This window comes from Teleopsis dalmanni, chromosome 1, assembly GCF_002237135.1.
Source record: "Teleopsis dalmanni isolate 2A chromosome 1, ASM223713v2, whole genome shotgun sequence".
NCBI lineage: Eukaryota > Metazoa > Arthropoda > Insecta > Diptera > Diopsidae > Teleopsis > Teleopsis dalmanni.
Genome location: NC_051846.1, coordinates 70,191,809 through 70,200,863, shown reverse-complemented (window position 1 = coordinate 70,200,863; position 9,055 = coordinate 70,191,809).

The window sequence follows — 9,055 nt, the reverse complement described above, 5'->3', positions numbered from 1 at the left end:
GTATATATTATGAATTGATTTTTTATGTGCACTTTCCCTTTCATTGATATAAGTATGTGCACTTATATCAATGAAATTTAATTAATAAATTTAAAAATTATAACAATTTATTTATAATTATTGTAAATTTCATATTAATTTTTTTAATTTTAGCATTTTCTAAAAAAAATATGTTCACTTAATATTCATTTTTTGAAGAAAGATATATTCCAACTTTGCTGTTAATTCAAGAATGAGGATATCAACCAGAACGTTTGCATGCTCGAATTTATTTATTATTTTATACTTTGCTATTAGGAATTTTTTATTTTATTGAAAAATTAGGAAATATGAATTTTTATTTTTTAAGTATGTGCACTTATATCAATGAAATTTAATTAATAAATTTAAAAATTATAACAATTTATTTATAATTATTGTAAATTTCATATTAATTTTTTTAATTTTAGCATTTTCTAAAAAAAATATGTTCACTTAATATTTATTTTTTGAAGAAAGATATATTCCAACTTTGCTGTTAATTCAAGAATGAGGATATCAACCAGAACGTTTGCATGCTCGAATTTATTTATTATTTTATACTTTGCTATTAGGAATTTTTTATTTTATTGAAAAATTAGGAAATATGAATTTTTATTTTTTAAATAATTGTATATATATAGAAAGGGTGACACTGCACACTAATGACGGACAACCATTTGTCAGGGCCACACTGATTTAACGACGGCAAAGGGCAACACTGACAGAAAATGACAACGAACGAGAACAGAACGATCGAAAGAGAGTAGAAAGAAAGTAAGCAACAAAGTGTGTCCGTGGGTTGCTAGACGAAAGCAACAAGCCGCTGTGTGTCTTGTTTTATTTAATTATTAATAACATTTTAAACTTTTATCATTACTATTTTAAAATTACGTACGAATAAATAAACCTGGACTCAAGCAAAACAATATCGTGCGACATTGTTATGGCGGTGGGTACAACCACATTTCTGGGAGCTTAACCTAAGCAAAATCACATTTCTGGAGGCTCAAACCTAACCTAGGAAAAAAAACGGATAAACTGAAAATTTGCAATTAGCAAATAAATTTAAAATAAAGGTAAAAGTAAAATTTGCTCGTATAGCATTAACAATAGCGAGTTCAGAAATAATAAATTTAGAAAGACAAAATGCAAATATTCATAAAATAATTACAAAAATAATAAAAAAAAAACTTTCATAGCAAGAAGTAACAAAACTTCAGAAAAATATGCGAACATAAAAAGTCAAGTACGGCTTTGGATCAGTTGGTTAAGATGCGCTGATTCAGAGCTTCACATATGGCAGGACCCGAATTCCTAGTACTTGCAATTTCAAAAAAAATTATTTACGAATAAATAAATACAAGAATTATTTCCAAGACCACTGATGATGAGTATTTGGCAATAATCGAAACAGCTATATGGTCAGCCAAAAATACAATTAATTAAAATAACATAAAAAATAAAATTTTTGTTGTTGTAGTTCACTACTGTTTAAAAAACCTCTATAAAAACAATTACAAATTAAAAACAAATGAAGCTCATGGTCGTGGTATATAAAAAAAACAAAGCGACAAAATTAATGTAGCAAATCAGACGCTTAGAAACACATGTAATTGGCATTAAATGAATGAAAAATTAAATTAAAATAAAAATGGAAATGGAAAAGAATGAATTTTTGAAATTAACGGCTGAGAAGCCGAATGAATCCCTTCGGCGTTACTTGTACAATTTAATAGAAATGGAAAGTCCAATTAATCTAGATAAATAAATCTATTTTATACTAAACAGTGTATATTTAAGATTAAAGGTCAAAATGAAAGCCTACAAATCTATGAAAAATTCATCAATGAATTATGGTAATAACAAACATGCACAGAACTCTCACGATAAGAGTATTGATAAAAAAATTCAGAAGATAAATACACAAGATAAAAATAAAAATCATTTGAATGGCAACAGCAACAGAATAATGAATAAAGAGCGTAAAACAATCGAAAACCCTGAACAAAATGCTAATTTAAAACAGTCACACAATATGAATGTTGACGATATGGAAGATTTTAAATGTATATTTGCAATTGCTTCAGAATTGTTTGACAATAATTGTGAGTACGATTTAACCGGCATAGAGAATGAATATAACAAGCAGATAGTAAAAATTATTAAAAGTTATAAACCTGAAAAATCAACTAAAATCCCTATTGAAATGAAATTAATACTAAAGGATGAAGTAGAAGTTTTCCTAAGGCCAAGACGTATATCAATTGCAGATCAAAAATTAGTAGAACAACAAACTTAAAGCTGGTTGGAGCAAAAAATCATTTAAATTTTATGAACACGAACTTTTAGCTTTCCAGCAGTTGAAGAATACTTAAATAACTGCTCCTGTTTTAAAACTGTTTGATCCAAGTGCTTTTACAGAAATTAATACCGACGCTCCAATGTACGGTTACGATACTGTTCTTTTACAAAGAGACCAGAATGACAATCGAATTCACCCTGTTCAGTTTTTGAATCTCAAAACACAAGCTCAACAAAAATTCCATTCGTATGAATTAGAAGTCCTAGCCATTATAAAAGCATTCAAGAAGTGGAGAACTTACGATTTGGGCATTAAATTTAAACAGTTGTGACGGAATGCATTTACTATGACGATGAAGAAGCACGACATGCCGCTAAGAGTATAGAGATGGGTCAGTTTTTTTAGGAACTGAATATGAATTAGAGCACAGATCCGGAACTAAAATGAGACATGTCTCTCAGCAGAGCAGCATGCATGATGATGGAAGGCGCTTTAAAATATCAAATTGTAAAGTGCTGCTAGAAGATAAACATTTTAGAGCAATTATGAAAGTTCTTGAAACATGATATTTTGTTTAAAGATCAGTCAAAAAAATGAAAGGTGACACCAATAATAACAAATTATTATACATAAATGAATTTTTTTTTTTTGTGAAGTAAAGAATTCAACTTACTTTAATACTTAATATTTAAGTAGATTAGAAGTGTACGTTTTAGACGTTTTTTGTACCCTAGCTCCAATGCAGGGAGTCTTTCTCATTTCTAAATTTGTGTGATGCAGCAGTTTAGATAAGTGGTTAACACTGCTTTTTTTGAATTGTTTTACGTATAGTACGGATATTCAGGTCTATCGTTCGCAGAATTTTTGATTGCCGCCTTTCGATAGTATTAATATTAGTCTTGCAGGTGATTCCCCATATTTCAATATCTACATTTCCAAATCGGAACAATAACAGTTTTGTAAATTAGTGGTTTGTTATCTATTGACAGTCTGGAATTTTTACCAAGGAGCCAATGTAGATCTGCAAATCTTTGATGAACTTCGAACTTTAAATTTATTAGGAGAAGTTTTATTTACCCATTAAGTACCAAATAAGTTCAAACTTGGAATTTTATGATGAAATTTTCAGAAAGGTCTTATTTTAAGTTAAAAATATTGCCTGCAAAATTAAATTTTTTTTAAAAAAGTAGTTTTCCTGAAAAATGCCGTGTGGTCAACCACACACTGGGACCCATAGTAGATTTTTCTCTCTTCCACAGTCTAAACATTTTTATGTGTGTTTTGTTTACAAATATGGTATTAAGTTGCTTTTATGGTGAAGTAAGTATCATTGTAAGTTGTATAAAGTACACGTAAGTAAAAAATTCAATGTTTTATGAGAAAGTATAAATACCTCTAATGTAAAAAATAATAGCAAATTACACAACTTAGAAAATAAAGTAAACAATATTTGATATTCCTTATAACCTAAATTATCATACATTATGTATTATAACTTTGTAATTTTTCAACTGATTTGCTTTTATTTTGAAATACTATTTAAGTAAATTAAATGTTTATAATGCAATTAGTATTAGGTTAACGATAAATATTATATTATTTAGATGTACGCTGCATTGCACACATGCACTTCACGATTCGGAAGACCGGAATTTACGTTTTTACATTTTGAGTTCCTAAAGTGTTACCATTTATTAAAATATATGCGGTTTACTGAACGCCATATTTGTAAAATTTTTCATTGATTTTTAGAACCTGAAAAAGGTAAAAACCTTTTTCAGCATCACCAACTTAACGGTGACGATAAAAAGAGCATTTCCCAAGACCTGTCAGTGTTTTAATGGTACGGAGACCGGACCGCCATTAGCCCAGGAGCCATTTCCGTAGAATGTCACTTCTACCTACTGAGGTCACAGAATGACGTTCCTGCCAGGTCACATGCAGTCTATTAGTTCCGTACACTAAATCGTTGTCCAGGAAGCACATCCGTTCCGTCATGTGCTTCAAAAACCAGTTGCGTCTACGGACTGTATAGCTGTGTCTATACAACATTATTATGTTGTAGGAATTATGTGCCGAAATTAGTCCACGATTAATTATGTTTTTATAAGTTTATTAGATAACGTAAATATATCTTAAGACTAACTTATTTTTTATTTGTGACAATTAATACAAATTCAATAATTTATGTAAACAAGGTGCTGTTATTTCTTACATAGACAAGGTGCGGTCACATTTTTTAAATAACAACTCATGAGCAACAAATTGTTTAACTTGCAATATGAACTTTTCAATATTGTTTTGCATATTGTTTTTTAATCTAAAATATTCTGTATAAAAATACACATATCTTAATTTAAAAGGTGTAAAGGCAATAGAACGTGACTTTGGTGGCATACGCGATCAATACTTGATATACGTCCAAAAACACTGCTCAACAGTATTCTTTTCGCTCGAAGGAGGTCTGTACTTTTTTTTTAACAAGTTTATGAATTGGTTCAATCGCTGAATATTTGTTGTGTCAGCCTTGATGTTATTGTTAGAGTGGTCCTAAATACCTAGCATGGCACGGTGGGTAGACCGATATACTCGCCAGTTTTGTCGTGGGGCTCTTGGCTTTCTAATTACCACCGCTAACATCAAACAAAAAAGATATCGTACCGTTATTTATTAATACTCATACAGTCTAAACCTATAAACCAGATATAATTTTTATACTTTAACTTCATTTCATCTTAATAACTACAAAAAAAATCTATAAATTGGATATAATTTTTCTAATTTTTTTTTTATTTCACTTCACCAAATTTCACTTCGTTTCCAAGCAATGCAACAATATAACATTGTTCTATAACAACCAAACAAACTTTTATGTGACTTATGGTTTCTTAAATTTGAAAAGGTACTCGTCGAACAGGATTGGAATCACATTTTTTCCATTGCAATAAATGTTTCATGTCACTCCTCTAATCACCTATACCTAATGAATTTTCTTATATAGATACTTATATCTATATCTCTATGTATTTATCTATTTGTTTGTCTGTTTTAAATTTGTTTTCACAGCAAAGTAACAAAACTCCCATAAATTGTGCGAACATAAAAGTCAAGAACGTCTATGGGTCAGTTGAATAAGGTGCGCTGAGTCCGAGCTCCAAATTTGGCAGGACCCGAGTACTGATATTAGCAGATATGACTTATGTTATGCCATGGCGAGAATGAAATCTAATGATGAACTCACCATGTTTATATCAAATCGTTAAAAACGCGAGAATAATTAAGTTTGGCATATAAGTGAAGTTTGATGTAAAAGAGCGCAGTGATTAGTTCCAAACGAACACTATATGTACAAAACATAAATCCTTCGAGTCGACTCAAATGTTTTTTTACTACAATGTGCTCGCTGAATTACTTTCACGTCTTTCAATTTTGGTGCCTATGTGGAACAATAAATTCACCATGCAAATATGTTATTGTATGCGGAAAGGAAGTTGTAAAAAGAAACACTTTAAAAATAAACACTGACACTGTATTGTGCATTGCTCCGAAACATTTTTGGATATATATAATTATTATTATTATTAAATTGTTAAATTGTTAAAATTAAATTGTTAAAAGGCACATTTCATAGAAAATGAAAATTTCTCGCTAACAATATGACAGGTATGTAAAACTCGAAAGAATTTAAAAAAATATCCACTACACTTCCATAAACACTGCATGTGAGCAGCAACCCAAAATCAATATTAGCATTGATTTCCTAGTGGACAAATTAAATCAAGAAATTCGGGGCGAGCTTTACATGTGATTTCTACAGCGATCATGCGGGAGAGGTGCTGACGGAGGAGAGATCCTCCAAATTTTTTGAGATGTTGACGGTTACATCAAGCATCTTTTTCTATTACTGTTGGCACGCTCAAATCTCTATGAAGGTTAGCATTTTTCATAAACCACGGTGCACCTGTTATCATTCTTAGGGTTTTAGATTGCAGCCTTTGCAGTTTTTTAATATTTGATGGCATCGCTGTTCCCTACACTTGAATTCCGTAACTCCATATAGGCTTTATTATCGACTTGTATAGCAGAATTTTGTATTCAAGTGGTAGCTTGGATGAAGTGCCCATAAGCCAATGCAATGAACTTAATTTTATATTTATTTGTGTCTTTTTAGCCTCTATGTGTTAGTTCCAAGTTAAACGTCTATCTAGATGTATCCCTAAATAAGGTAAGGTGCAAATCGCTCGAAGGTACTTTTTGTTCATTTATTGTAATATTGGGATAGTTTCCTGGTCTTAGAGCAAATGTTGCAAGGGTACATTTTTGTTCATTGACTTTGATACGCCATACTTATAACGATTGTTCGAGTTGGTAAACATGATCTTAAAGTATGCGTTGTGCGATTGCACTTAGTATGAGTTTTTGTGCGCACTTAGTATTACTGTATCGTCAGCAAATGTGTTTTACGAAGTTGGCATATCACTTGTATACAGTAGGTATAACAGCGGACCTAAGACACTTCCTTGAGGAACTTCTGCTTTGATAAGACAAGGTTCTGAAACAAAGTCCTTATATCTTAAACTAAATCTTGTTTTACTTAAGTAGCTTTTTAACAAAAGGTGAGTGTTAGCTGGCATGAGTGTTGTAATTTTATGTATTAAGCCTTCGTGCCATACTTTATCAAACGCTTGGGCTACATCTATAAATATAGAAGTACAGTATTGTTTATTTTCAAATGAGTTTCTAACGAATGATACAATACGATGCACTTGTTCAATTGTACAATGTTTAGCTCTGAAGCCGAATTGATGTTCCGGAATTATTTCGTTAGCTGAGAATATTGGCATAATTTTTGCTATTAGCAGCTTTTCAAATATTTTTGATAATACTGGAACGACGCTAATTGGTCTGTAAGATTCTACTTTAGTTTTGTCCTTCTCAGCTTTAGCTGTTGTTGTTATTTGTGACATTTTCCAAAGTTTGGGATAATAACCTGTCCGTAAGACAGCGTTATATAAATGCCTGAGATGTAAAATGGCACATTGTGGTAAATGTTTCACCATTGCAACTGAGATTTTATCAGGTTCTGCTGCCTTTTTCGCATTGAGATCTTTTATAATTTTAGTGATATTTTCTAATTTAAAGATAAGTGGACTGCTCGAGGGATGTAGGTTTGTTATTGGTAAAGAGGTGTTATTTGAAGCGTCATTTGGAGTAAATACATTTCTCAAGTGTTTTACAAATATGTCCCCTTTCTCAGAGTCACTTCGTGCCCATTTCTAATCTGAGAGGAGAATCATGCTGGATAGGCTGTTTGAGGTACTTTGTTGCTTTCCAAAGTGAATAGTCAGTCTGTTCATTACGTGACAAATTGTATAGAAAATAGTCTAGGGATTTTTGATGTCTTTCCGCTAGTGCATATTTAAGTTCATTAGTACATATAGCAATATATATAAAAGCAATATATATAGCAATATATACAAGGTGAGATGAAAAAACTGCAACAAAGTAAAACGCCATAATTTTTTCATTTTTTTTAAATTTTATTGAATGAAAGCAAAAAATGTCGGAAATAACATCAAATTTGAGAATCGGTTTAGATTTGTTCGAATTGGCCACCTTTGGCACGAACTATGGCCTTCAAACGGCCAATAAAACCATCACACGCTGCCCGAAAGTGGCTCTGCGGTATTTTGTCCCATTCTCGGCGAAGCGCTTGCTTGAGATGATAGACACTTTGGTATTTTTTAGTTCCAACCTTGCTTTCCAAAATACCCCAGGCACAATAGTCCAACGGATTGGCATCCGGAGATTTTGGTGGCCATTGTGCGGTGGAAATGAAGCGAGGAACCTCATTTCTTAACCATTCTTGGATGGCGCGTGCTGAGTGCGATGGTGCTGAGTCCTGTTGGAATGTCCAAGGTCTGCGGCCGAAATGTTTGCGTGCCCAGGGCTTCAGAACTCCCTCCAAAATATTTTCGCGATAGATTTGCGCATTTAATTTGACACCACGGTCGATGAATACGAGCGGCGAGCGACCATCGGCTGTTATGGCGGCCCACACCATCACCATGGCCGGCTTTTGAGTTGTGATGGCCAACCGAAGTTGCAAATTTTCAGCTGACCTCTCTGGCAAGTAAACACGATCATTTTGTTTGTTTACAAACTGCTGGATAACGAATGGTTTCTCATCGGAGAAAACCAAATTCGGCAGTTCACCACTTTCGGCCAAGCGAAACAACTCTTTAGCTTTTTCGAGTCTAACTTTTTTTTGCGCATCAGTAAGATCTTGCACTTTTTGGAACTTGAATGGCTTTAGTCCAAGCTCATTTTTCAATATTTGCCGAATGGCATATTGCGATATGTTCAGCTCACGAGCCATTTTTCGTCCACTGCGACGCGGATTTCGTTCAATTCGCTTTTTCACTTTTCGAACCATTTCTGCCGATGTTGCTGTTTTTTTTCGTCCACTTCCTTGACGTCGGGCTACGCTACCAGTATCATGGTAACGAGCGATGGTACGAGACACAAAACATTTATTCACTTTTAAATGCTGGGGGGCTCTAACGATAGCCACTTGTGGTTTTCCAGCCAAATGCAAAGCAATCACACTATCACGCTTGAATTCCATCACAAATAACTTTTTTTCTGAAAAATAATGAGCTGTCACTAGAATAAATCTGACAGCTGTGGGACGAGCGGTTTAGAAATGACAGCAGTCTGAAGTTGGTTGCA